Source organism: Sphaeramia orbicularis, chromosome 6, assembly GCF_902148855.1.
Source record: "Sphaeramia orbicularis chromosome 6, fSphaOr1.1, whole genome shotgun sequence".
NCBI lineage: Eukaryota > Metazoa > Chordata > Actinopteri > Kurtiformes > Apogonidae > Sphaeramia > Sphaeramia orbicularis.
This window is the reverse complement of record NC_043962.1, coordinates 50,027,671-50,054,823: the sequence shown is the minus strand read 5'-3', so window position 1 is coordinate 50,054,823 and position 27,153 is coordinate 50,027,671. Positions and strand designations below refer to the sequence as shown.

Below are 27,153 nucleotides of genomic sequence, written 5' to 3'. Positions count from 1 at the left end.
GATCTACAAAGGTCATTAAGCTTCAACAATTATTTTATGCCACTGTTTGTTTATGATTTGCTATGTTTTTTGTTTTCATGGAAGTCTATTGTAAATGTGTCTAACTAGTCTTTCAGAAGCTACTGGGTTATTTAAATGCGGTTCTTTACTTAAGATCATAGACCTCTTTCTTCTTCGCCCCTAAACAAATGTTCTCTTATTGTCCTCATGTTATTAGAGACCTGAATGTAGTGGACTTAGATCTGATACATGGATAGTTATCCAAAGAAAGGTTAAATCAAGGCATCTGGACTTGTTTTTAGGTATTAAAGATGTTTCTTTAAGAACAAGAAGCCTTTTGGATGAGAGGTGAAATGTCTTCAAGACATAAAAAAAAGTCCAGTTGCCTTGATTCAACCCTCTTTGGATGATAAACTGATATTTGCAGGTACCTGAGTGACAATGTTTGGAAATTTCTTAACACTCCAATTTTCATCTTGTAGTATGTGGACAAGCAAGTGTAAATTTCGATTGTTTAAGTTATTACTAACATGTTCCCTGTTGTGTGTGTGTTAATTAAATTCTGATATGAATTTATTTCCAGATGCATGAAGAATCTATGACTAAAAGTTCATAACAGGTATGTATCACACTTACATTATGCATAATACACCATGTGCTATGACACCATATTTCACATACAGTACATGTTGTGTTTGTATACCATTTGTATTGCAGTAGAAATTGATAACTATTTTTGTATCACCTTTTGCTGCATAAAAAGCAGATTAACTACAGTTTAAATTGTTAGTGATGTTCAAAACCTGTAGTTCCAACCTGAATTTGAAATTAAAGCAGCAGAAAAGATAGAAATACTGATCACACATTCTCATAGACATACAGTTAAGTTAAGTTAAGTTAAGTTAAGTTAATGGTTTGTACATACTTTTCCACACCCGTAACACTAATTAATCATGTTTTCGTCTTGTAATAATGTGACAGCAAAAAAGTTTAGTGTGGACATTCTTAAAGGGATAATTCAGTTTTTTAGAGCAGTACATTGCACAGCATCTGTGCCAGTATAACTGTCTGTTTCTCCACAGTGGGGACACGTAGATCACAATCTACTGCAGATAAGACACTAACTATGGATAAATACCTCATACAATCTCACTTCAAAAAATGAACTGTCCCTTTAAGATGTCAGACAAAAATATGAAACCAATTTAAGGTAATATGCACATCAACAAATGCCAAACAATAAATATTAAAGTCAAAGGTGCCCAATCTCTTGCACGTATGTTATAGGGCTGAACGATTTTGAAAAAAATATCTAATTGTGATTATGTTTTCAGTGATATTGCAATTGCGATATGATTTGTAATGTCTGAGGGAATTATAATTTTGTATCATTGTTCTCATTTTCATTGAAAAACATTAAAATGATTATGATGATTATGGTGTGATTTTTGCAGGGATCTGTAACAGATGTTTTTTTGAAGTCTGTAGAATATGATGTGTTGGCCAGGACCTCTCTGCAGCATAACATTTCATTTAAAAAGATTTTTGACACACATTTTGCCTTTAAGAACTATTGTGCCTCCTGTGATTTGAAAATTGCAGTAGGCTGTATTGCGATTTTGATAAAATTTTGATTAATTGTTCAGCCCTAGTACATTATTAAATTACTAGATCTATTAGTAATGTAGGCTACTAGTTATACACTAAGTAAGACCTTTTTCTTTTATTACCTTAGGTTCTGGCCTATGGGATGGCAGTGTAAGATCTGCAAGTCTTTGTCTGCTACAAAGGGGAATCTACTAAAACATTACAGACTACAACACGCAACATTTGGTCGTGGGCAAACCCAGCCATGTTTATATGACAGTTGCCCTTGCACATTTAAAACACAGGGTGCCCTTTGCACACATTTGTCCAGGTATCATACAGCTGAAGACAGTCTACAGCCAGGAATCATCTCTGCTTTTAAGTGTTTAGTTTGCGGTGCTAGTTGTTCTACAGAGAAGGACTACTTTCAGCATATTGGAAATCATCTGAAGAGCCATGAAACTGTCTTTTGTGTATTTGAAGGATGCAGCTTTCGGACAAATATATACAATACATTTCTGAAACACAAAAGTAGAAGACACAAATCCTATTCTTCGAGTGATTTCAAGCAAGGTGTGTATGAGAGTCACCACAATCAGACTGTTGACCATTCTGATTTATTAGAGGCCAGTGATGATGAGGGCACTAGTTTAGATTGTGATAAGGAAAGTGCATCATACTTGGTTCTTCAAAGAATCGGCTTACTTCTGCTGGAGCTAGAAAGTGTCTATAATGCCTTAGTGAAGTGCATTGATGCCTTGGTTGAAGACCTTCAGTTCATTTCATCTTCAGCATCTGTTGAAGTTGTTAGAAATATACTTGATTCAACATTGAAGTAAGTGTATTGTTGACCAGGCCATCATAACAGACTTGGCAGAACAGTTGTGCAACTTCCATCCCATTAGTACAGCACTTGCTGCAGGTGGTCCACTTGGTTCAGCTTTTAAGAGAAGAAGGTATTTTAAGGAGCATTTCCAGTGTGTTGATCCTGTTGAATATATTCTTGATTCCCAAAAGAACAAGACCTTTCAATATGTGCCTATTCTTGAGACTTTGCACAATCATAATTATTGCATATGCATTTAATGTTATGATTATAAACCTGTGTAGTGTTCCACTTGAATAAGTACAGATTTTTATGATGTTTCTACAATTTTTTTTTTTTTTTCATGTACTGTATAAGCTTCTGCTTGTGTTGCCATTGAACTCTTGTCTATTCTTGTCAGGATGGCAGAGATGGAGGCAAAGCTCAGAGTAATAATTGATGACCGAATTGAGAAGTTGGTCCTTCCATCAGGAATCCCGCCCCCTGTGGAGGAGCTGCACACTATTGTGAAGGAGACCTTTGGGATTTCTACTGAGTTCAGTCTTCAGTATTTGGACTTGGAATTTGAAGATTACTTTACTCTTCACAACAGTGACCTTATCAAACACAAAGACACCATAAAGGTTGTTCACACTGCTCCGATTTTTCTGAACTTGTGTCCATGTAATGAAAGTTTGGGCAGTTCCTTTGTTCAATAGTCAACTGACTGTGACTCTGCATCGTTTGCAGAGTCAACTGCATCACATGCAGAATCAACTGCATCAAATGCAGAGTCATCTGCTGGAACATTTTCTTCACAGGACACCTGTCTAGGCGAAGTACCACAGAACGTTGTCAGCCATGGCCAAAGCAGTTCCCCATTCCAAAGTTTGCATATGAAACTGAGATGTACCTTGAAAGAGCCAATGAGGACTACAAGAAGAATGGAACACTTCTGACTACCTCTAAGATCAAGGCAGACATACTTGAGAAGCTGGCTGAAACTGTATATATATATATACAGCCTATCCATCAGGTTCACAGATAAGTGATGTTGCTGAGGGACTTGTCAATAAATATCCTTGTCTCAAGGAACCCGGCTCCTTTGCATGTTACTATGGCTGGCAGCAAAGCCTCAAATACAAGATGTCAAATTATTGCACCAAACTCCGAGGCTACGGTGTTCCTGAGGTGTTATGCAATGCACTGAAACGCAAAACCCCTGCAGACCAGAAGTCTGCAAAGAATGTAAAAAAGCCTTGAAAGGCAGAGGTAAACTTCCTTCCTCCTTACCCGGCTGGAGAGAATGAAGAAAGCCAAGAACAAGAGAGGATTCAGTTGCTTACTGAAGTAAAGAAAAAGGACAACAACGCATTGATAAAAAAAAAAAATGGCCAAAACATTTGCACACAGAAGAAACGAAATCATCAACCAGTCACCCAGCACAGAGGACATCAAAGCCAGATGGCCCGCTCTATTTGAGACATCTCGTGTGAGTTACAAGTGCATGCTAATTAGAAATATCCCTAGTCCATTGTGAAGGATTGCACTTGTGATTCTGCATGTAGCTCTTAGATACAAAATGTGTTACGTTACTATCATCTGTTTTCTAGATCAAATTTTAGAATGATATAGTTTTTGTTGCATTACATTGTTATACAGTTTCTAATAGGAATCATTTTAAATAATAGAGGAACTACCTATTTTGGTTAGTATTCTAACAAAAATATTTTATTAAAAGGGTCATATTATATCCCCTTTTTGAAAAATGTCATAAGAACAGTATGCATGTTTGTAATATTTGAGGCTTTAAAACTAGGGGTGTTAGAAAATATTGGTTTTGCAATATATTGCGATATTTCATTTCACAATACTGTATTGATATTAAAAAGTACTATATCGATATTTTTTAGGTATTTATTCAAATGCATATAATGTGGAGGTTCATTTTAGTTTTTCTGTATTGTTTATATCTTATTCAGTATTATTTGACACTGGTTTTTTTTACTGTCCTCGCATCAAGTTTCTTCTTTTCATATGCTAGACAGCTGGCTAACGTGTGATGTAGGCTCCAATGATGAAAAGATGGTCCTTTTATCTTGTTTATTGTCTTCCGACATCACTTTTAGAATGTGTAAAATGACAAATGATGTCCAAGGCGACACATGTTGAGACAAAAGTACTAAGTTCTGTACAAACCTGCTTCTTTATTACATTCCCATCATGCAGTATTCCCTGCACATGCGGTGAACAGTGTAAAAACTCAAAAACGCTATTTATGTTTTACCACAAGAGGGCACCAAACCATTACAAATGAACACAGTAATAAAACTTCAGCTAACTTAAATGTACAGGCAAAATAGTTTTATTAAATAATGATAATTTGAAGCATCCTAAAAGCACTTTTTACTGTCTGAGAGGCAGATGTTAGTTTCTTTGTTGGGACAAGAATAATGTTCTGATGTTAGTTATGAACTAATAGAACATTTGAGCAGGATCTTAAGCTGTAATGTCTGTAAAACATAATTTAAGTTTTAACAGAGCAAAATTTTGTGATATAGAATTAGATCCTGTTATGATCAAATAAAAATGTGTTTAACATTTGTGCATATTTCTGGTGTAATTCAATTCTTCCAGGAAATAATCATTTAAAAAAAAAAAAAAAAAAAAATTGCCTTTTTAACAGTGTCATGATATATTGTTATATATCGTATCGTGATCCTAGTATTGTGATTTGTATCGTATCGCCAGATTCTTGCCAATACACAGCCCTATTTAAAACTGGTTTCATGATTTGTCTTTCAGATCCAGGATGAGTTTCACAGAATCACAATGGTGCATCTTGAATCGAAGTTCATGTCCAAGCTGGATGAATATACTCCTCGGCTTCTGAACCTCTTCCACTCCAAGGGCGGAAGCATGGGGTTGAGGTTGCAGGCTATCCTACTCAAGGTATCCTTCATTGAGCATTATGTTTGCTAATATTTTATTCTAGGAATTTTGTGATCAAACTGCTGGAATATCATTACTTAAATTTACAGGAGGTAATGTTAGTCTGTGATTCTCTTTATAAATGGAGTATGAAATAATTGCATGAGAATTTGTTTCATTAGTGTTTCATTCTACTGGTCCCTGAGACGACACAGGAAGGATCCTTGATAGGGGCTTATTAACAGTAATATAAACCACTTGGTGTTTATTTCTTTCATTTCAGACTCCAAGCAATCCTGACATCAACATGACCAGAGATGTTGTCATTCAATGTTTGATGATGTACCTTGGGGAATCTACAGATGAACTCTTAAAAGAGTACGATGTAAGTTGAAGTACATGTTAAAATATAAAGAAGGTGATCTCTCTCATCTCTTCTACTTGGTGTGTCTTGGGAAAGTCAAATCACAAAAAAGTCATAACTATATTTCTCCCAGTAGTTCTTGGCAAGCTACATCATTGTCCTCTGTTAAGTGTGTTTAAATGTTTTTATTTTCCATTAAGGAATGTTTAAGCGCTAGTGCAGAAATAGGAAGTGTTATTAAATGCTTATTATCTCAATTTGAGTTCACCAATTGGCAGAATTCAAAACTTGTCAGTAGTTTATGTAATGTTTTCCTAAGAATGCTTTACCTAACAACTGTATTTTTATAAGTCTTATTTTTTTAAACTCTTTATAATTTATCCCTAAAAGCTAGCTAAGAAATGCTGGCCAAAGAGCTGCTTTGTGAATACAAAGATATTTATACAGAGAGACTGAGGCAACTTCTTAAATAAGCGAAGGAGAGCAGAGTTGAACCAGTTGCGGTGGAAGACTTCAAGCTTAAGGAATGAACTTACAGTGCCACCTAAGTCTTGTTTCCACTATAAGTACAGTACAGTACGGATCGGTATGGTAATGGTTCGGATCGGTAACAGATAGCTTTGTAGTTACACTGTATAGGGGACCCTTACAGTAGCAGGCGGAGTGTGGACTACTGGAGAGGTCCAAGCACTGCACCATCGAGTTCCTGCTGCACGTTGACACAGAGCAGTGCCTGTACCTCTTCAGCAGTCCACACTCCGTTGTTAGCAGGTTCCGACATTTTCCTCTTGAGAAAATACAAACAGAAAATTGGTTGACAGGTGACCAGCCTTTGTTAGCGAATGTAGAATAAGATATTCATCAATACAGTGCCAGGAAGAAATGATGAAATAATGGATTGATTTCATTTCAGAAATTTCATGTACGTACAAATATTTACAGCTGTAACTCTGTTCAGCCCATCATCATGTAATTGAATTGTTTTGATTTGTTGGTCAACTGATTGGATCATTTTCAATTTACCTGGTGTGAAAATATGCTTTTATGTACGATTTTTAAGTGTTATCTCAGATTTGTCTTAATACTGACATAAATAGAGTGCTTTACAACCAGCGGCTATGACAAACTCCAGATTTTCTTGTCCAAACAGTTGGAAGCAATTTGGGAAATAGGACCTTCTCCTTTGGCTGTACTGTCTGATATGCACAATGTTCTTGCTGGATGCTGATGAAGACAGTGTGTCGCAGGACCTTGCTGTTCAAAGCCTGAAGATCTACAACATCAAACCTAACACATCAGAGGATCCAGACAACATCAGTATTGTGGTGGAGGGCGTGAAAGTTCTAACTGCTCTGGGTAACTTTCCAAGGGCTTGCTCCCTGCTCGTCGGGTTGGCGTATGCTGTGAATCTTGCCTATCCAAAGGAGCTCAGGTACACGTTTGAAGTGTTTCAGAAACTTCTCCTCGGGCTGGATAGTTCAAAGCTTTCCCCAAAAGTGAACACCCTCAGGAATAAGCTACTGGCTTAAGAAAAGGGACCCTTGCTAATCAAAAGGGAATTGACAAGTCACTGTTAAAACTGACACACAAGACTTTGTGAAATGCTTGAGTTTCAGTGAAGTTAGTTAACATTAGGGCAATTTCAGTCAAGTTAGGATTTCTGTATGTGTATTTTTTCTTGCAGTACATTACAAGTGCAGTGTAAATGTTGAATTTTTATGTGTTGTTACACTATAATGTTGTTAAATACTTCCATGCCATTGGATGGCACCACCCATTCAAGAACCACCCTTTTTAAGGACAGACCCATTGTTGTCATATGTGGTAATGTGGCTTGTTACATGGCTTTGCATCTGTTCAGGTTGAGATACATATGTGTCTGTCACATGACCCTTGTTGTGACACTTTGTGGACAGTCCATGCAGGTTTCACCATTGAAGGGTGATGATCTGCAGGCTGCAAAACTTTGGTGTGTTGTAATATATTATTTGCACTTTATATAATCTATTTTTTGTTGATTTCTGTCTTTCAGCTTATTGTTAGAATAGGAAAATAAGTGTCACAGTCAAGAGCCCCAATGCAGTGACATGATGTAGCATAAAAATACAACAAAAGAAAATAGGTGTGTTTATGCCACATGGGTCTCACCCATCTCTCACATTTTGTCATGCAGAATGGCTGAGGTGTTTTCCCCAGTCAGCCTTTACATGTAGACCTGTTCAGTGCTCTACGTGGCTCGTAAACATAAAGTGTGCTTTTATTGCTGTTGATAAAAAAATGTTGAAGCAGGCTTAACTGAGTCCCAGTTAATTGTTGTTCGTGTGATGGTTGTAAAAATCATATTAACGATACTTTGAGTGGAGTGGCATCATGTTTTTGACATGATACTGATATATATTGCCCCTTCTCTGTTTTAATGTTGTATTTTGACATTTTGCACTTGTTGAGTGCTGGATAAACATGTTTTAAAAAGTTGCACAAATGTTTATCTGCTGCTGTTTCATGCATTGTAATCTGTTGATGTTTCTTGATGCCACAGTTTACTTAAATTTGGTCAGGATATTGAGTAAATGAGACAGAAAAATTATGGCAACAAAGTGACATTCAATATTATTGAATAGATTTAAAGTCCTGTGATACAAATTAAAACTTAAATTTAAACAATTATTTTAGGTACAGATAAATAAGAACAACGGTGTAAATGTGTTGAATTAAGCAACAGTGTGCTAGAATATGAGTTGATGTAATTTATTTTATTTACTTAATCCAAATCATTTTTATGCAGATATTTAGTAAATGTAAATCAATTTCACCCATATAATTAATAAATATAAGTCAATTTCACCTAGATTATCAGTAAATATGAATCAGTTTCCCCCAGATATTTAGTAAATCGAAATAATTTTTGCTGAGATACTTAGTAAATATAAATCAGCTTTCCTTGTGAAATTGACTAGGATTTACTAAGTATTTTTTGGTGATATAACTGATCATTTGGTGTGCTATTACTAAATCCAACACATTTCAACTGTTGCTTTGATTAACATGTACTTAACTTTTTTTGTTTAAGTTAAGTTAATGAATTCAATACTTTTTAATCAAAATTGTAGAACTTAAAATCTATTCAATTATATTATGTGTCACTTTGTTGCCACAATTTTTTTAAGTAACCATTGGTCATATTTTTCTCAGTGTATGTTTAACAGCTGGCAGTCAAACTTTATTCCCTCATCTAATGAAAGATTTTCATCTGGCTCAAACAACATTTCAGTCTTTACTCTTAGGTCTGTTTTGATAGGACAGCTAATGCAGTGTATTTGTCCATGTGGAACTACAGTAGCAGTGCGTCCTGTTCTCACTGTGTAGGTAACATTTTCATTTGTAATAGTCTGAATAAGGTTTAGCAGCGCTACTGCTTTTCCACTTCCTACTTTTAGTGAACTTCTGAGTAAAGCCACTGTCACTAGACTGAGTAGGATTTTGTCTGATTAGTTCTTCAATAGCATTAAACCCTATTATTGGTTTCTGCATGATTTCACGACTCACTAAGATTGGAACTAGAACCTCATCAGAGCCTGTAGCTTTGCCCTTTGGATCACAGAGGCTAAGGTTAACTTCAACCCATCCCTGAAAAGGGATCTCTGAACCATTTACAGCTCTCAGGTCTAATAGTTCATTTTTGTTTAGTAAATCACTGTTGAGATTAATTTTTACATCTGGTAAATTTGCTAACTTCCAAACTTCACTCATTATTGAAACTTGAGCTCCTGTGTCCCATAAGCCTGAGTTTTAGACTCATTCATCTTACACCAAACTAAACACTTTTTGCCTACCAACTTTGCTACTTTCTTGCGTTTTGCATTAAGGTTACAGATGTCAGGTAGTTGGTCTTTAGGTTTAGTGTTAGTTGCTAAGAGTACAGTTGGATCTACATGCTGGGACTTGGCTGGGGTGTAGGGTTTAGGGTTTTTGTCATTTTGGGACTTTAATTTAGGAGCTGTGGCGTGTCCCTCAGTCACAGCTTCCTCCAGTTTCCCTGTTTCTGGTTTCCCCCTACTCTACATCCTTTTGCCCAGTGAGAGTCACTACCACATTTGAAGCAGTGGTTACAGTCTTTGTTTTCTTGTTGGCAAGCAACACATCGCTTTTTTGGTCTTTTAGCTGTATTTGTGTAAGTTTTGGTTGGCTTGTCAGTCTTTCTGTCACGATGAACTGTTTGTACAAGTGAAGCTACTTGACCAGTAAGTTCCCGAACTGCTGTATTGCTTTCCTCTATTTTAGAGTACAATGTATTGTCTTTGGCTGGTTTGCTTGATCTAGCATGAGGTTGACTTATGCAGGTGTCATTTAGAGTTTCACTCTGTTCAACAACATTTAGTCCTGCTTTAAGAGTTGACCTGTCTGATTTAGTTTTTAGAGCTCTTTCGCTTTCATTGTACTGTGCAATCTGCATTTTCTGCAATAGAAGCTCATCTCTAGTCTTTTCATCTTGCAGGTACATTCTCATTTCTGCTCTGACATTATCATTTAGTAGTCCTGTCATAATTGACTGGAAACACTGACTTTGTACTAACTCTTTGTTGTACTTAAGGCTAGACTGGGTACGCTCAGATGCAAAAAGGATTTTCTGACGTAAATCAAGCACTCTAATCAGAAACTCAAGGGGTGTTTCATTCTGTCCTTGTGCAACTTTGGTCAGTTGTTGGTACAGTACAGTTGCATCTTTTTCCACATAATGAGCTCTTTGTATTTGTCTTAAGTTGGTTAGAGTGAGATCCATTTTACTCTCTAAATAGCTCCTTAATTTCAGTCCAGGGCTAATAGCACGTATTACTGCTTCCACTATTTCACTTTCAGGATAGCCCTTCCTTAAGCCACTTTCAATCTGATGTTCAAGGCTACTGAAGCTTAGAGTCTTTGGACGTTGACTCACCCACATGTCCATTTATTCTGAAGTCTTTTCTGAATCCGGTTTGAGAAGCATTGCAGCAGCTGTTATTTGTGGATTCTCTGCCTCTGCTGCGCTGAGTCCCGCTGTCCTGCGTCGTCCCCTGGTCCACCTGAAGATCCAGCGGTGACTGCAGCGGTGCCTGGTCCTTTGCTGGTGCCGCAGGCTGCTCCGGGCGCGTCGTCTCCTCCTGCCCCTCGTTCATGGGCGAAGATAGCGATGCTGCTCCCGCCACGGCTACCAATGGCGATTACCGCGCCTCTTTAAGATCATCCAGGGCATCATTTAACTCCAAAAGCACAGACATGCCTTCATCTTCTCTTTGCAAAAACTCATCACGTTCACAAAACTTTATAATGTGCTTAACGAGAGCATGGCGAGTTTTGTTTTTAATGTCCTCATTGTCTTTACCAGTAATTTTACACAGTTCACATACTCTATGGAGTTCTTGTACAGAAAGTCCAATCAGTTTTTGTTCTATGTCCAACAAAAAATCTTCACGGTGCTCTGACATGCTTGCTGCTAGCTTTTTACTACTAGAAAAATGACTGAAAAGATACGGCTGTGTCACAATAGCTTGACTTTTGCTATTAGCTTAGCATTAGCCTCTAACTCTCGCACACTTCTTTACTGTCTTGTCGGCGTGTTTCAGTCTTTTCCCGGGAGGCAATCCAAAAATCTCGGGGGAACCTCCAAAATGTTACACCACTCAGAGACAAAAGGTGTAGAACGAGCTCTTTATTACCTCCCAAAACCACACTAACTTTAGCATGCAGAGCACCACTTTGTTCATTTTTCAAGTGTACAACAACAGTTTTTTTTCTTTCACTTTCCTTCACTTGTTATATGACAAACATTTCTGTGGGCTATACTGCCACCTTTTGGTTTCGGCGTGTAACGACATAATAAAGTTAAACCATTGTTTTAACATTTAGAAATATAACAAATAAATTAATAATAATAACAGTTTCATGTTTTTTTTTTCAGTTATCTTATTCAAGTGCTACACATGGATCCTGAATCATGGAGCCTGGAGCCCGGAGCCCAGAACGGATTGAATGAATACGAAATATGGGGCGTTGACACGCGATTGTGTGTGTGCTAGGAGGAGAAAACGTAAATACAGTATATTCAATCCAACTTACCCCCCTCCACACACACACACACGTGCACACACACACACACGCACACACACAAAGACACACATACACACACACACACACACACACACACACACACACACACACACACACCCCTTTAAAATGTAAAATGAATGAATGAATGAGTCATGCCATACCTTCTATGACAAAACTCCTCCAACGTTACATTTCTGTGCATCTGGATCATTTAGCGCACTGGTACCATTAGTGCTGCTGTATCCCAGAGCAGTTTCTACAGCGTATTGTCCCCAGTAGTACACACAAAACCCTCATTTAAATTGGGCGGTCTCCAAGACTTTGCATCTGTTGTAATTTGCGCAAGCAGTCTTTGTAAATCACCCACAAACCACGGTCCAGCCCCACACGCAAAATTCTAGATTGCGCAAGCAAATTGCTACACGCAAATCTTAGTAGATCCAGCCCTTAATGTCCAAAACCTGCAATCAATCATCAACAAATTTATTTAATAAATTGTCTGTCTGTCTGTGTGTGTGTGTGTGTGTGTGTGCATGTGTGTGTCCGTGTGTGTATCTAAAATATGAAAGATCCATCCAATAAATGGTAATGATAAGTTACCTTTAAAAATAGAATTGATTAGATTGAATGATTAGATATGTCCACACAAAACTTGGTGTCATATGACCGTCATATAGCGAGCATAACATGTTAGCTAATATAACGGATGCTAATAGTAACTTTGGTCACCACATTACCGTGTGATGTTTGACTGAAGTTCACCTCTTAACTAGCATTTGGCATCCATATGCGCCTCAAAACTCACTATACAACATTACTATAATTTTTATTTTCAATCATCATTCAGTTTATTTACATTATTTAATTATTATTTTTCATCAGACACAGTCACCGCAGCTTTCCCCTTTCCCCTATAACAACTGACTATTCTATTAAAAACAGACATACAACTGTCTGAGATGAACGGAGTTATGTTAGGGAAAAAACTGTTACACCAATCATCATACTAGTTTGACATACTTTGAATCGAATACTGCAAATCAGAACAAAAAATCAGAGTATTCACCTATAATGTGGAGTGTGTCCATACATCGGCATCTCGATGACAGTGGAGCTGGACAAACTGGACCAGTGAACTTCGCTGAATGGGGTAGACTTAATGAAACAACTAATAGATTTTATTTTTTTTCTCATTCCTTTATTAAAAAACGTGATTACTTATAATTAATTATTCAATTATGACGTTTTTTTTATATTTAAATGCATTTCTTTACTATTATTAATTCCAAAAGGTTCAGACATATCAGAGGACATACACCCCCGTGACTTTTTTTACTTGTTCCATTCCATTAAATTCTGGTGCTTCTGGCGTAAACCTGTAACACTGATGTGGGCCAAGTCCGTGTATCCATCCTGAGACGTAACCAAATCCCGCTTTCACATAGTTTCGGTGCTTTCAGCTGAGTCCTGTGAAACGGCATTTCAGCGGACTGGCAGGAACGTCACATTTCCATTGAGTTACTTCCAAGGGATATAGCGATTTGGGGACGTGGCCGCGATTGTCATTATTGATCATCAATGATCACAGATCATTGATGGGGGTAACCCGTGGGTGGGGTTGGTGTGGGTTAGGAAAATGTCACTTTATTTGGGGGTTGGGTTGGAGCGGCTCAGATACATCAGATCCAATGAGCTGATGATGCTGCTGCTGCTGCTGATGGCGGGGGTGAAAGCTGACTGTCATTCACACACACAGTCTCTTTCTCTCTCTCTCTGTTAGAAAGAAACACACACACACACATCTGTTTTTTGTTTTTTTAAATAAATATGTGGCATTTTCACATGAAGCAGTGTTATAACTGAAACTTTATTATCTCATTCTGTTCACCCCATCCTTTTAGTGCAAGGTTATATAATGATAGGTGCCTTTGAGGTGGCCTTTTCAGCTTTTGTGTTAAAAGAACAGATGAAGAGGGCCCCGTGGCTATGTTTGCCTTAGGCCCCCAATTTGCTGGGTCCGCCACTGGCGGCATGGACACATCTGGACACGTACACCAAACCAGAATCGGCCCACATATGGCATGCCGTCATACAAATGGTGCCATAAGTGCCAGAGCTGGCCCGGATCTGGCTGACATACCACTTGCCTTTGTCAGAGGTCAAGCCAACAGTGCCAGCTTAAAGCCAGATCTGGCCCACACCTGTCTGCTATGTGGGAAATGTGTCATAGTGTGATGGAATAACATGAATATAGTAAACATTTATAGATTGTCACTATGTCAGAGAGGACACTGCTACTTTTTGATCCAGACAAGTATATTGTGTATTGCGTATGCTTATTATGCTTTTTAAACAGTAATTAGGAACTTCTTGTGGATGGTGGGCCATGAAGTCCAAGGAGATAAATGGACTCTAAAAATGGTTCACCTCAACAAGCAGCAAGATGCCAGTAGCTGTGGGATTTAGGTGTTATAGGTAAATATTTTAATTCAGACTGTTTGTAGTAAACTGTTTTTTTTCTCCTTTATGTTAGCCAGTCATATGTAACTGAATGCCTAAAATGCCATTTTGCAGTTGGCAGAAGGGTTTCTCCACAATGGAGACATCACAAGCATCCAGACACATCCTGCTGAGGTTTTAAAGGCTCAATGGGAAGCAGCATGTGCCCTCCTACAGGTTGGAGATCTGTGGAAAGAAACATTAAGCTATCACAGATGGGATAAATACGGAGACAAAATTTCCCTCACGAGATCAAAATAGTGTATATAGCGTATATATCAAATAAAGTTGACTTGATTTGAATGTAATGTTTTTTCTGTTGTCCTAAGTTCAATGTGTCGAGTATCACAAAGGTGAGGTGTGCTACCTGTGGTGGGAGCTTTATTTAATAGAAGTTATAAGTCTGTCTAAATGAACTATCTTTATCCATATTCATATGAATAAGTAAATAATGGTGTTTCTATAGTAGGAGCTTTATTTGATAGAAGTTACAAGTCTGTCTAAAGGAGCTACCTTTACCCATATTCATATGAATATATAAATAATGATGTTTCTATAGTAGGAGCTTTATTTGATAGAAGTTATGAGCCTGTCTAAATGAGCATCCTCTACCCATATTCATATGAATAAGTAAATAATGGTGGTTCTATTGTGGGAGCTTTATTTGATAGAAGTTATAAAAGCTTGTCGAAATGAGCATCCTTTACCCATATTCAGACGAAGAAGTAAATAATGGTGTTTCTATAGTGGGAGCTTTATGTGATAGAAGTTATAAAAGCTTGTCGAAATGTGCATCCTTTACCCATATTCATACGAATAAGTAAATAATTGCGTTTTTCTACAGTAGAAGCATTATTTCATTTTCAAATAGGCGTGTCGAAACGTAAGGTAGCATGTTTTGACGAGGTAGTGTCAATTGATAGACGTCGCTATCGATTTAAGCTGCTGGTAGCTGACTTCTTCCTGAACGATCTGGGACTGACAGGCTTTTACTGTGAAGGAGCTGAGCGGATGTTGTGTAACTTGTGTCACTGTCAGACATTTACTGCGGGCTCGGTGTGGATATTCTACCTCTGTGTGTTTGGAACTGAACGAACTGAAAGAATGTGGTGGATTTTATTTCTTGATAGATACCGTTAACGTTACTAATGGACTGACAGACGTGGACCCGGAGCTGTCCGTTCCGTGCCGGTCCGGTCTGTGGATCAGGACCAGATTTTTTCAAGTGGTGCAGAAGAGGAACTCGAGCACTGCAGTGAAACATGTACGTTAACTCTAAACCTCTGTTCTCTAGACGCTGCCACACGTACGGGTTTGCTTATTTTGAAGTTGTGGTTAAACTATAATATTAGCTCTTCGTTACTCCGTATTTGTCCCTGTGTTTTCCAGTGTTGTCCCTGGGTCCTGGTCCAGGGGTCTGTTCGTGTTCAGTATCTTTAGTTTAGCTGCAGATCCACATGAACTACTATAGTGAAATGTCAGGTTTGACTTATTTCATAACAGGAACAGAAACATCAGGCTGAGTCAAGGAAGCAGTGGAACATTTATTTAAGGACGGGTACAATTCGCAAGTCACATGTTGAGGTTATGGGCATCAGACAAATAACCAAATATGATTATTTGTCGGCTAATCAGTTGTAGGAAAAGAGATTAATCAGGGTATATTTAGATTTTTACTCAATTTCAAACACAGGACTTAAAGGTGACTTAATGTCACGTGGTTCTTCGCTTGATATAGACCAAATGTAAAACAAACCTGTTTCATTGGCTGCTGCTGCACATTATTCGTCAAGTATGAAAATGAAAAGTGTTTCTAGCTTCTGTAATTTCAGTGTTTAGTAGAGGTGTGGAATGAAAAAAAAAAAAAAAAAAAATCTAATTGAAATATGCATTATGATGCAGACATGATACTATATCGTGATGCCACTGAATCTGAACATTCTACTTGTACTGCGCTGGAGGATTTGTTTATATTTCTGTACTGTGGTGGCTTACTGATAGAAAAACTATTACTGTACTACTACTGTGTTGTGTATCACTTACACAGACACTGGTGTTAAAAAAGACTGTGTATATTATGGATGCAGTCTGATTTTTAAAGCATTTTTTTTTTTTTTTTTTACAAATCACTTTATTTATTGTTTTTTCTTTCTTTTCACCCATTAAACATTATAGTGATACAGCAGGCTGAAATGAAAAGAAAACAAATAAAAATGTGAAAATCAAATGTTAAAAATCAAAATACAAATGAAACACAAATACAGAAACAATAGAATACTGTCAGTTTTGTTTTGTTGTTACTTTATAAATCTTTCCTGGTGAGATAAGGCCTACACCAGGACTATAAAACATTAAAACATTTACCACAATATATTGTGGTGTCAGAATACAAATCCCTTAAATTATCATAGGTATACCCAAGACTGCAGTCAGATCCGCTCAGTTATCTATTCTGTACTTCATCCAAAAAGGGGCCCCATATATATATTTTATATTTCCTCTGTTATTGATTTAAAAAAAATCTGTTGTTCATTCCTGGCTATTTTAGTCATTTCCCCCATGTATTCACTAAAAAGTACAGTATTATTAGTTTTCAGTGCCTGAGTCCTATTCTGCACCCTGTAAGAAGGGCCGATCTACACCATAGGACTTGCTGAGCTGTCACTCCTTCTCCCCTCGTACAGATTCCCAATATACAAAGTACCGGCTGTCACACAAATTTGGCACTAAGCACTTTGTTAATGAATGTTATTTTAGTCTCCCTGAAGGTTTGGGTCAGCTGAAATTCATAAAGCATGTGTCGAAGTATTCCTTTACTCCTGTGACATCTTCAAAATAGGTCAGAGTCTCGCAGTTTCAATCGAGCCATTTTAGACCAATGACCTCTATGAATATTTCTGTATTTAATTAGTCTCATCTGTATCTCCCTTGATGTCTTATGCCATGACCCATTTTTCCTCTGTTATTTCCTCCCCTAAGTCTTCCTCCCAGGGTTTCTTAAAGGGGAACTAGGCAACATTTTTACCTAAAACAGTTTCAAAGTAATAGTAATGGTTAAATGGTTTGTTAGGGGGAGAATGGAATTCCTCTTGTGCCTCTAGGGCTGAGTATGCCACTTGCAACTTCTCAGTGCCGTCCCTGTAGCCTAGATCTTGTCTCGGTGGTCCAAGATCTTGCCTCTCGCGAGAAATGTCACGGTTTACAGCACTACCACATAAACAAACCCCCGCCAGGTAACACTGGCTAGCTGTAAACAGAACACAAGCCAGCCATGCCTTCATTTCACAGGTGTTTACAATGGCAGAGGTGGCAGAGATAAATTCTCTATACTTTATGTATTTCAGTGGATTTGTGCTCTTGATGATACTATTGATTGTAACAGTGTTTATTCATCTATGAACTTATTTTATGAATGATGCCTGGATGCTTCATGGCTAGCGGAGATGTTAGCATACTCACTCATAATCTCGGTTGTTTGTGTCACATACAGTATGTGGAATAACATGTTATCATATACTGTCAAAACATCAGTAAACCAGCACTTTGGTCATTTGTTTTCCAATTAATCTGATAAAATTGTAATTTCTAAAAAATTGTAGACCAGTGTGTATGTTAAGTGTCTCTCTGCTCCCCTCTCTCTCTTCATGCTTTAACCAAATGGCAAATAACCAAACAATGTGTTTTATATCTAATAAGAAATATAAACTGATACATTTATCCAATTTATAACATCATTCTAATAGAATATTTGATTGCTGTGGAAAATGAGGTGACATGAGTTGATCTTGCACTCTTATATGAATGTGGCTTTTTCTTTTTTTCAGAAAAAACAATTGTATGTTCATGATGAGGGTGGCTGGCTGTCTGCGTGCGCGCGCGCACACACACACACACACACACACACACACACACACACAAAATAGGAGTTAATGGGCACCCAGTCAGTTAGCTATTCAGATAAAGACAGTAGCACCTTGTCTTTAATCTGAACACATGCACATGACTAGGGCTGGATATCATGGCCAATTTCCATAGTCGATTCGATTTCGATTCATAAGGTTCTGAATCGATTAATCACAATTCGATTCGATTCAATATCGATTTGATTCAGTATTAATTGATTGATTCAGATTAATTTAGTGATACCAAAGTACAATTTTGAATTGTAACCTGATTGAGTACCGCAGTCATGCAACACATCAATACTGGTATCAATATTGATATTAGAAAGGAAATAAATATGACATTTCAGCAGTAAATTGCTGAATGTGCTCTTAAATAATGAACAGAACAGAAACATTGCCTTGTGCACGCCGTGATTGTTGGTTGGAGCTGGGGGGTGCGTGCGTTCTGTGAATGTTGGTCGGGGACGGGGGGGACGTAGCGGTCGGACATTGTCGCTTTACTATTCCTCTAACTCCATACTCAGCCATAGGTCATAGTATGGATCCAAGTTATTATTCCAAGAACGACCGGCTTCCGCGACTCGCCGGGCAGCCAGTTCCTTCACACTGTGGGTTCGAGTTTGAGGCCAGGAGGACCTCCAGCAGAGGGGTTTTCCCCACCCTTCCTCCGTGTCTTTTCCACACTAGAGCTGTTGCGAGCAAGACCAAGTCTTCCCCAGGGGTTTGCAAGATGGAGCCACCCGCGGTTCTGCGTACTCCTGGTCCTGCTCTGAAAAATCGATCTCATCCACTATTAATCGATTACGCAAAATTAAAATGAGATCGATCTAAGATCAATTAAATCAATTTTTTCACCCAGCCCAACACATGACACAACAGCAGCTTCTCTCAGTCCAATTCAAACAGAGGACAGAGGTTGACTGAACCACCTGGAACGTTTCCTAGCTACAAAAAAACATCAGCTAAATACTACCTAACAACATAAATAGTGATCTGTGTTTCAATGCAGCAAAAATAGGGACTAGTGATGACAATAATGTGTTGGCATGTCCTGGTTTAAACCAGGTACTTACATCACTACTGTATCCCAACTCTGGAAGGCAGTGCCTGCACACTGCTCTATACAGGTGGAACAATCGGAGTCCATGTCGGGGAAATGGGGGAGGGATGGGGTGGATCAAACCATTTTCGAGACACGGTGGGGGGTTGCTGTATTGCTGCGTTTCCACTATGTGGAACCGACTCGGCTCGACTCGACTTGGGTACCATGTCCTATTCCTGGAGACCGTTTCCATCACAGGATACTACAGACTTTACAGTACCTGGACGTCATAGCGATGCAGCGTGTTACTTCCGTGTTGTCTGCTCAGAGAGTCGCTGATAAACTCGCTTGTTGCGTGTTGTCTTGTCAAACTCATGCTGAATTTTTATGTCAGCCACCAAAGACTGAATCTTCTGACTGAATGGTGTAGTTTTTCAGGCTGTCATCATGTGGATTAACCTACCGCTACATTTACTGTAAACTTCCGCATCTGGTTTTTGTAAAACGGTGGGTCACAGAGACAACTCCCTGACCAATCAATGTTCTGCAGTGTTTACACGTCACGTTTTAGTATCTGCTCCTCAGTCTTGGAACCTCAGCGGAGATGATACCAAAAAACTAGTACTGGGTACCAGATTCCAGGTCCTTTTTCATAATGGAAACGCAAAAAGGCCAAGTCGAGGCGGTACCACGTAGTGGAAAAGCGGCATATTTTTGTTGTTGAAATATTATATTTCAACTATGTACCATGGTTTTGACATTTTTCTAGCATGTTAAGAATGGACATAAAGTAAACAACAAAAAAGAAACATTTCAGCAACCTTAAAATATTTTAGGGGTGCTGGGATGCCACTGTTGTGACTTGTCTATCACTCACCAGGAGTCCCACCACTTACCAGTTGGGATCATATCACCCTAACATGTTTTAAAATTGTCATTCTGTCAGAATATTTACATTTGTTCATTAAACAGTTCAGGAAAATATGATTGTGTTTCACTTTCTGTTCATGTGTGTTCAATTGAGTACATGTGTGACACTGTGAAGGATTTAATATGGAAAATGACGATGATGAAACAAACAACATACTTTTTAAAATTAAACTTTTGTTTCGGGACTCAATAGTATAGCAGTGGGACTCAACAAAAAATCCGAAGGACTCAGTCTTTTTTGGTGAGCTGTTTTTGTTTTTTCATATTCGTGATGCATGAACGATGAGGGTTAACATAGTTTACAAATAGTGTCTTCAGAACAAGAAACAGAAACATTTGATCCATTCTACAGGAACAGCTCCAAGATGGTAAAGCAGTTTTCTTTAGAAGTGCATAGAACTGATTTTAATTAAGTGTTGTAGGTTATTATTAGCACTTTAACTCAGAACTATTGATTATTATTTAGTTCAGCCAAAACAGTCTTCCAAATGGATTGTGCCCTCAAAGCCTGAAGTGAAGTCACTGTCATGATCAAATATCAAAGCCCCATCCCCACAGTGGTGTGCACTGATCATCATGCACTGTCTTTAATAACAGAGCAGTTGCAGTAATGATGCACTGCAATGAGTGAAACAGCTCTGTAGTCCTCTCCTGACCTCTTGGCTGACTTGCTCTCAAGGTCAATGGCTGTGGGACTGTGGACTACAGAGAAGAATAGTCATCAGCTGGGTTGGTAGTGGCACTGTTATTAAAGAATACAATTCCTGTAAAAGTGTTCAACCGCTTGGATATTTCCCCCTTTTATTATGTGAATTATGGTCAATGGAATCTGACAAAGTCTTTACCTCTCAATGTGAAAACAAATTCCTAGATTCCTTCGTTATCCTCTGATCCTCCAGAGGGTCATGAGGGCATTGGAGCCCATCCCATCTACCAATTGATGAATTTGGGATATGTAATGATGCACTGCAATGAGTGAAATGAGTGCCACTTCATGGCAGGGCTGATACATACAGACGAACAACCAAAGTAATGCTTCTTGGCCACTCCACTCCTTTGTCAGCGTGTTCCTGTCTTGTCTGTTCAGGGCTCTGTCCCCATTGGTAAAGGCAACCTCTTTGGCTTACACAAGGTGTCAGTTCTGTGGTGAACCAGGGTTTGTTGTATGTGTTGAATGTCTAGTTTGGTACGCATACATACTGCTCCATGTTGGAATGTCCACAGGGGATGAACAGAACGCTCCGTCCATATCTGTCTGTGTCTTTAACATGGAGCATAAATGAGCCCTTACTCAGAACTGGATCAGAGTTCCATTTAAGTCAAACTGGCTGGGTACAGAACACAGCCAGTACTCCGCATCCAGCTCGAGCCGGACACTCCAAACAATGACAGTAGAATTTTGTAAGTTAGTTGTCTTGCAAAGCTCTAATATAAATGTGAGCGGTCCAGAAATGTCATTTGAAAATGACAAATGAGCCGTGCCATGATACATGCTCATACCAAACTGCGAGGGGCATATCAAATGGTACGATGGTACAACATGTACCGTCACACCCCTAGCTGACACAGTCCTGTAGCTCCTGTTTTGTCTCACTGGTCCATCTCTCAGCTATCCCAAGTACAGGCTTAGCAGATTTTCGTTTCTCCCTATAGGCTGGAATAAGGTGGAGTAGACATTTGTCAGTGTCCCAAAGCTGCACATATAACAGAGTGATATGCATGTTTCAGAACATGCATATCGTATTTCAGGTCCAGTGTATTATTGTCCCTGGTAGGACAATCTACATGTTGTTTATTTTTAGGTAGTTAATGGTTGAGTGTTGCTCTGTCAAAGTCCCCTAAAAAGTCCCATTCTAAACATGTGACCTGTTCAGCCAACCACTGTACTGTCTCACTCACATTGGTGGGGTGGAAACACTGACAAGGATGATGGGGGAAAACTCTCACCATGATTGAAAAGGCATACAAGTTCAGAACGAACAACTTAAGATTTGTGTTTACAATGTTTCTAAAGCACTGTGATATGTGAACACCAACATTTGTGAATGTAGAAACACACTCTGCTGCTCTTAGATTTCTGTGATAACGCCAGTCCACACGTGGCAGCTGAAAGCCAGGGAGATGAGGTCTGCTGTTTGTCTTTCTGTGAAACAAAGAGTCGTAGGCTACATCCAGATGAATATGCTCATGGTATTTTTCTTTTGTGTATTCTAAATGTTTTGCATCCATACACGTATTGTTCCAAGAAATATCTGCGTCCAGGTGGAAACAGGAAAACTGGGTTAAAACTGTGTAATACATATGCCACACCTGTATGTGGCGCTGTACACAAACACAGAAAGCCGCAGGATACACTAAAATCACAGAACAATGCAGTGAGAATGCGCATGAGGTTCTTCTTCAGCGAGCTGAGAACAAACAAACACAACCATAAGAAGATGATGTAGGTGTAGGCTATCTGTTTATGCATCTCCACTGGTCGTCGAGTTGATACAACATTACAAGGTTTTGTTGTAGTAGTGCTAATATACTTAGCAGCACCTGCAGCACAAACACAACTCTGTAATTCACCATTGTTGTTACCACTTGTTAATTCTGTTTTGTTTTTTTTTTGTTTTTTTTTCTTCTGGTTATGTGGCGTCATTGTTAACAAAAAGTGCTGTTTTGCCTATACATACGGCAATGCGAGAGCGGCATTGTGAGATTTTTCTGCTCTGGGACCCGTTATTCAAAAATATAGTTTCAGGGCACCGACAATGCCTGTGTCATGTGGATAAAATGCCAAAACGATATTAAACTTTTGTGGATTGACACAACTTCATTGTTGTGTGTACGTGGCAAAATCTCTGTTGGTCCTGTTCATGAAAAGCAGCTCAACCATCTTGTTTGGCAGTGACCAGAGACTGGTGACATGAATTGCTGGGAGCTCAGGTCAGAAGCCCTGCTGTCTGAGCTTCACAACCACATTGATTGCTTTCCCTGTCTGCATCTCCTTAGTATTCCACAGAGAGCTCCACCATCCGAAAGTTCTAGAAAACTTTCTTCTGTTGAAAAAACCTTGAGTAGAGTTTACCCAAGGGCATGGTAGAGATCCTTAGACTCTATGTGTGGGAGACATCAAACTCTGTATATTACAGCAAACACACCCTTTGCGCTGCAAAGCATGGTTGTGGCAGCATCATGCTGTGGGAATGTTTCTTGGAAGCAGGTCCTGAAAGGCCTGTAAATGTGGAAGGTAAAACAAAGGAAGTAAAACATCAAAAGCTACACAAAAATGATTTAACGACTATAAGGTGAATGTTCATAGGTGGAAAAGTCAAATGCCAGAGTTTAATAGGGAATTTCTGGTTGGATTTAGTTGACAACAAAATTTTAAATTTGATTAAAGAGATTTGTTTTGTGTCAGTTTTGGCCAAAGAAGCCAAATTGTCCAAGGGAGTGAATTCTTTGTGTCTTGACTGGTTTGGGCAGTTCTTGTGGTGGATTTGGATCAGTTCTCATTGCTTCATCAATTTTTCCCTTTTCATTGTTTTCTGTCTTTTGAAATTCCACTTTTTCATTCAGAACTGCCCTGTATCAAGAGGTTACTTGTTTCCTGGTCGGGTTGTGTGTTTGTGTCCTCCGGTCCATCACTGGTGCTGTCTGCACAGACATCCAGATTGTTCAAGTGAGAAAGTCCATAAGAGGATTACCAGGAGGCTTTTTGCTTGTGACACTAAGCCATAGAGCAGTGTATATACATCCAGGTATGGCTCAGAAATTTTCAATATTGTTGTAATCATTTTTTCTAGTTTCAATAATTTTTTGCCTGTAATTTCATTTAAGTAGTTAAACTAATATAGCCTTAATTCATTAGACATAAAGTGAAATATTTCAAGCTGAAAATCCAGTATCATGCAGTATCAGAATATTTCACAAGATAAATGAATAAAAAAGAATTTAGAATACAGAAATGTCAGCGTTTTGAAACTATGTTCATCCATACATGCAATACTTGATTGGGACTTCTTCAAAAGTTCATGCACTGGAGGCAATCAGGCTGTGGCACTGCTGAGGTGTTATTGAAGCCAGGTTGCTTGGACAGTAGCCATCTGTTCATCCCTAATGTTTGGTCATGTGTCTTTCATCATCTTCTTGGTAACACCAAATAGATTCTGAATATCTAGATTTGAGGTCAGGTCAACCAAGCACATCAATGCTATAGTCAGTAAACCATTTCTGTGTAGTTTTGCCACAGTAAGTAGGTGCCAAGTCCTGTAGAAAAAGGAAATCAACAGCCTCATAAAGGGTAGCAGCTGATGGAAGTATGAAGTGCCCTAACATCTCCTGATAGATGGTTGTGTTGACCTTAGACTTGATTTTACCTTGTGGACAAACACCAGCAGATGACATTGCACCCAAAATCATCACTGATAGTGGAAACTTCATGTTAGACTTGAAGCAACTTGGATTTAGTGCCTTTCCAAACATTCCTGTGGATTTGCATCAATCCATTTACTTCTGTACAGCCACAGGTAGGCGCCTGCAAGAGGGGCTCACCGTTATTATTGTGTCATAGTTGCACTGAATGAAAATATAAATGCAACACTATTGTTTTTGCTCCCTTTTTTCATGAGCTGAACTCAAAGATCTAAGACTTTTTCTACGTCCACAAAAGATCTATTTCTCACAAATATTCACAAATCAGTCTAAATACAGTATGTGTTAGTGAGCACATCTCCTTTGCCCAATAATCCATCCACCTCACAGGTGTGGCATATCAAGATGCTGATTAGACATCATGATTATTGCACAGGCGTGCCTTAGGCTGGCCACAATAAAAGACCACTCTAAAATGTGCAGTTGTAGCACACCACAATGCCACAGATGTCGCAAGTTTTGAGGGAGTGTGCAGTTGGCATGCTGACTGCAGGAATGTCCACCAGAGCTGTTGCTCGTGAATTGAATGTTCATTTCTCGACCATAAGCCGTCTCCAAATGTGTTTCAGAGAATTTTGCAGTACATCCAACTGGCCTTACAACTGCAGATCACGTGTAACCACACCAGCCCAAGACCTCCACATCCAGCACCTTCACCTTCAAGATCATCTGAGCCAGCCACATGGACAGCTGCTGCAGCAACTGGTTTGCATAACGAAAGAATTTCTGCACAAACTGTCAGAAACTGTCTTGGGAGCTCATCTGCATGCTCGTCATCCTCATCGGAGTTTTGACCTGAGTGCAGTTTGTCTTAACCAAGTTGAGTTGGCTCACATTCAGTGGCATCTGGCACTTTGGAGAGGTGTTCAATTCATGGATGAATCCTTGTTTTCACTGTACAGGGCAGATGGCAGACAGCATGTATGGCATCGTTTGGGTGAGCAGTTTGCTGATGTCATCATTGTGAATCGAGTGGCCCATGGCCACAGCATGGTAATGCACAGCCTGTTGCCAGAATGTTGCAAGGACCTGCAATTCCTGGAAGCTGGAAACTTCCCAGTTTTTGCATGGCCAGCATATTCACTGGACATGTCACTCATTGAACATGTTTGGGATGCTCTAGTTCAGCGTATATGACAGGGTCTTTCAGTTCCTTCCAATATCCGGCAACTTCACACAGCCATCGAAGAGGACCAACATTCTACAGGCCACAATTAATAACCTGATCAACTCTATGCGAAGTAGATGTATTGCACTGCATGAGGCAAATGATGGTCACACCAGATACTGACTGATTTGCTGACCTCCCCAATACAGTAAAACTGCACATTTTAGAGTGGCCTTTTATTATGGCCAGGCTAAGGCACACCTGTGCAATAATCATGCTGTCTAATCAGCATCTTGATATGCTACACCTGTGAGATGGATGGATTATCTCAGCAAAGGAGAAGTGCTCACTAACACAGATTTAGACAAATTCGTGAACAGTATTTGAGAGAAATGGGCCTATTGTGTACAAAGACAAAGTTTTAGATTTTGGAGTACAGCTCATGAAAAATGGGAGAAAAACAAAAGTGTTATGTTCATATTCTTGTTGAGCGTATTGATAGTAGTTTTTTTTTTGCAGGGAGATGTAAGGGGGCTCCATTTGTCTATACACAGGATCAGCCGATGAGACTCCATCACAGCTACATTTTTGGAATCAAACACAAAATTGACAAAGAGTTCAGGAGGAAATATAGAGATTGCAGGGCAGAAAAAAGACAATAACAATGAAGGAGGAGATATAGACTGTATCTCCCCTCCATTATTGGGATATAATACTAAAACAGCGCGGACGTGGACACTGGACACAGTGGAGACTCTATAGGGAGGTTTGAAGTGACTGACTTGAATGTCTCAGTAAATGCTCAGGGGGATTTTATAAGCAGACTCACAGACAGCATAACGGCCTACATAACTTTTGTATGGACAGTTTCATCCCCACCAAGACTGTAATGCTTCCCTAACAATAAACCGCGGGTGACCAAAGACATCAAGGCATCACGAACAGGAAGAAGGCTGCGTTCAGGAGTGGTGACAGAGTTGAAATAAGCATACAGCGGGAGCTTAAGGATGAAACTGAGAGAGGGCAAGGAATGCTATATGAGGAATCAGAAAGTAAACTCTCTCAGAACAACATGAGGGAGGTGTGCAGTGGTTTCATTCCAACCATCACTGGCCATGGAAGGAGGACTGACTGGATGATGGGAGAAGACCTGCAGAAGGCCAATGAATTAAGCCTGTTTTTCAACAGCTATGATGATGCTATTTCCCAGCCCACCCAGCTCCCCATCCCACCCGCACAACAAATTTAGCCTGCTACATACTCCATGAGAACAGAGAAATGTGATAATTTTAAGGTGGGAAGAGCAAAAACAAGAAGTTTGTTCTGGTCAAGACATTCATACTTCACAAAAAACTCAAAAGTTGAACTTGTGGGAGGTCCACTACTTTTCTGCAATAACCACGCCCACTAAGGAACAACCATGGAATAGTTCTCAGCTACCACATGAGGAGAAAGTTCTGGCTGGATGGTGTGTCGAGA

At 39.1% G+C, this 27,153-nt stretch overlaps 1 protein-coding gene across 2 annotated transcripts in view; it reads left to right on the top strand.

The window, feature by feature from the left end:
- The first annotated feature begins 15,312 nt into the window (after positions 1 to 15,312).
- The window catches only part of LOC115420819 (rho family-interacting cell polarization regulator 1-like), a 186,691-nt gene continuing 174,850 nt past the window's right edge, over positions 15,313 to 27,153 (top strand). For both annotated transcript variants that reach the window (XM_030136365.1, XM_030136364.1), the window contains exon 1: positions 15,313 to 15,534. The gene's annotated coding sequence lies outside the window, so the exon portion shown is untranslated. The remainder of the gene's footprint in view (positions 15,535 to 27,153) is intronic.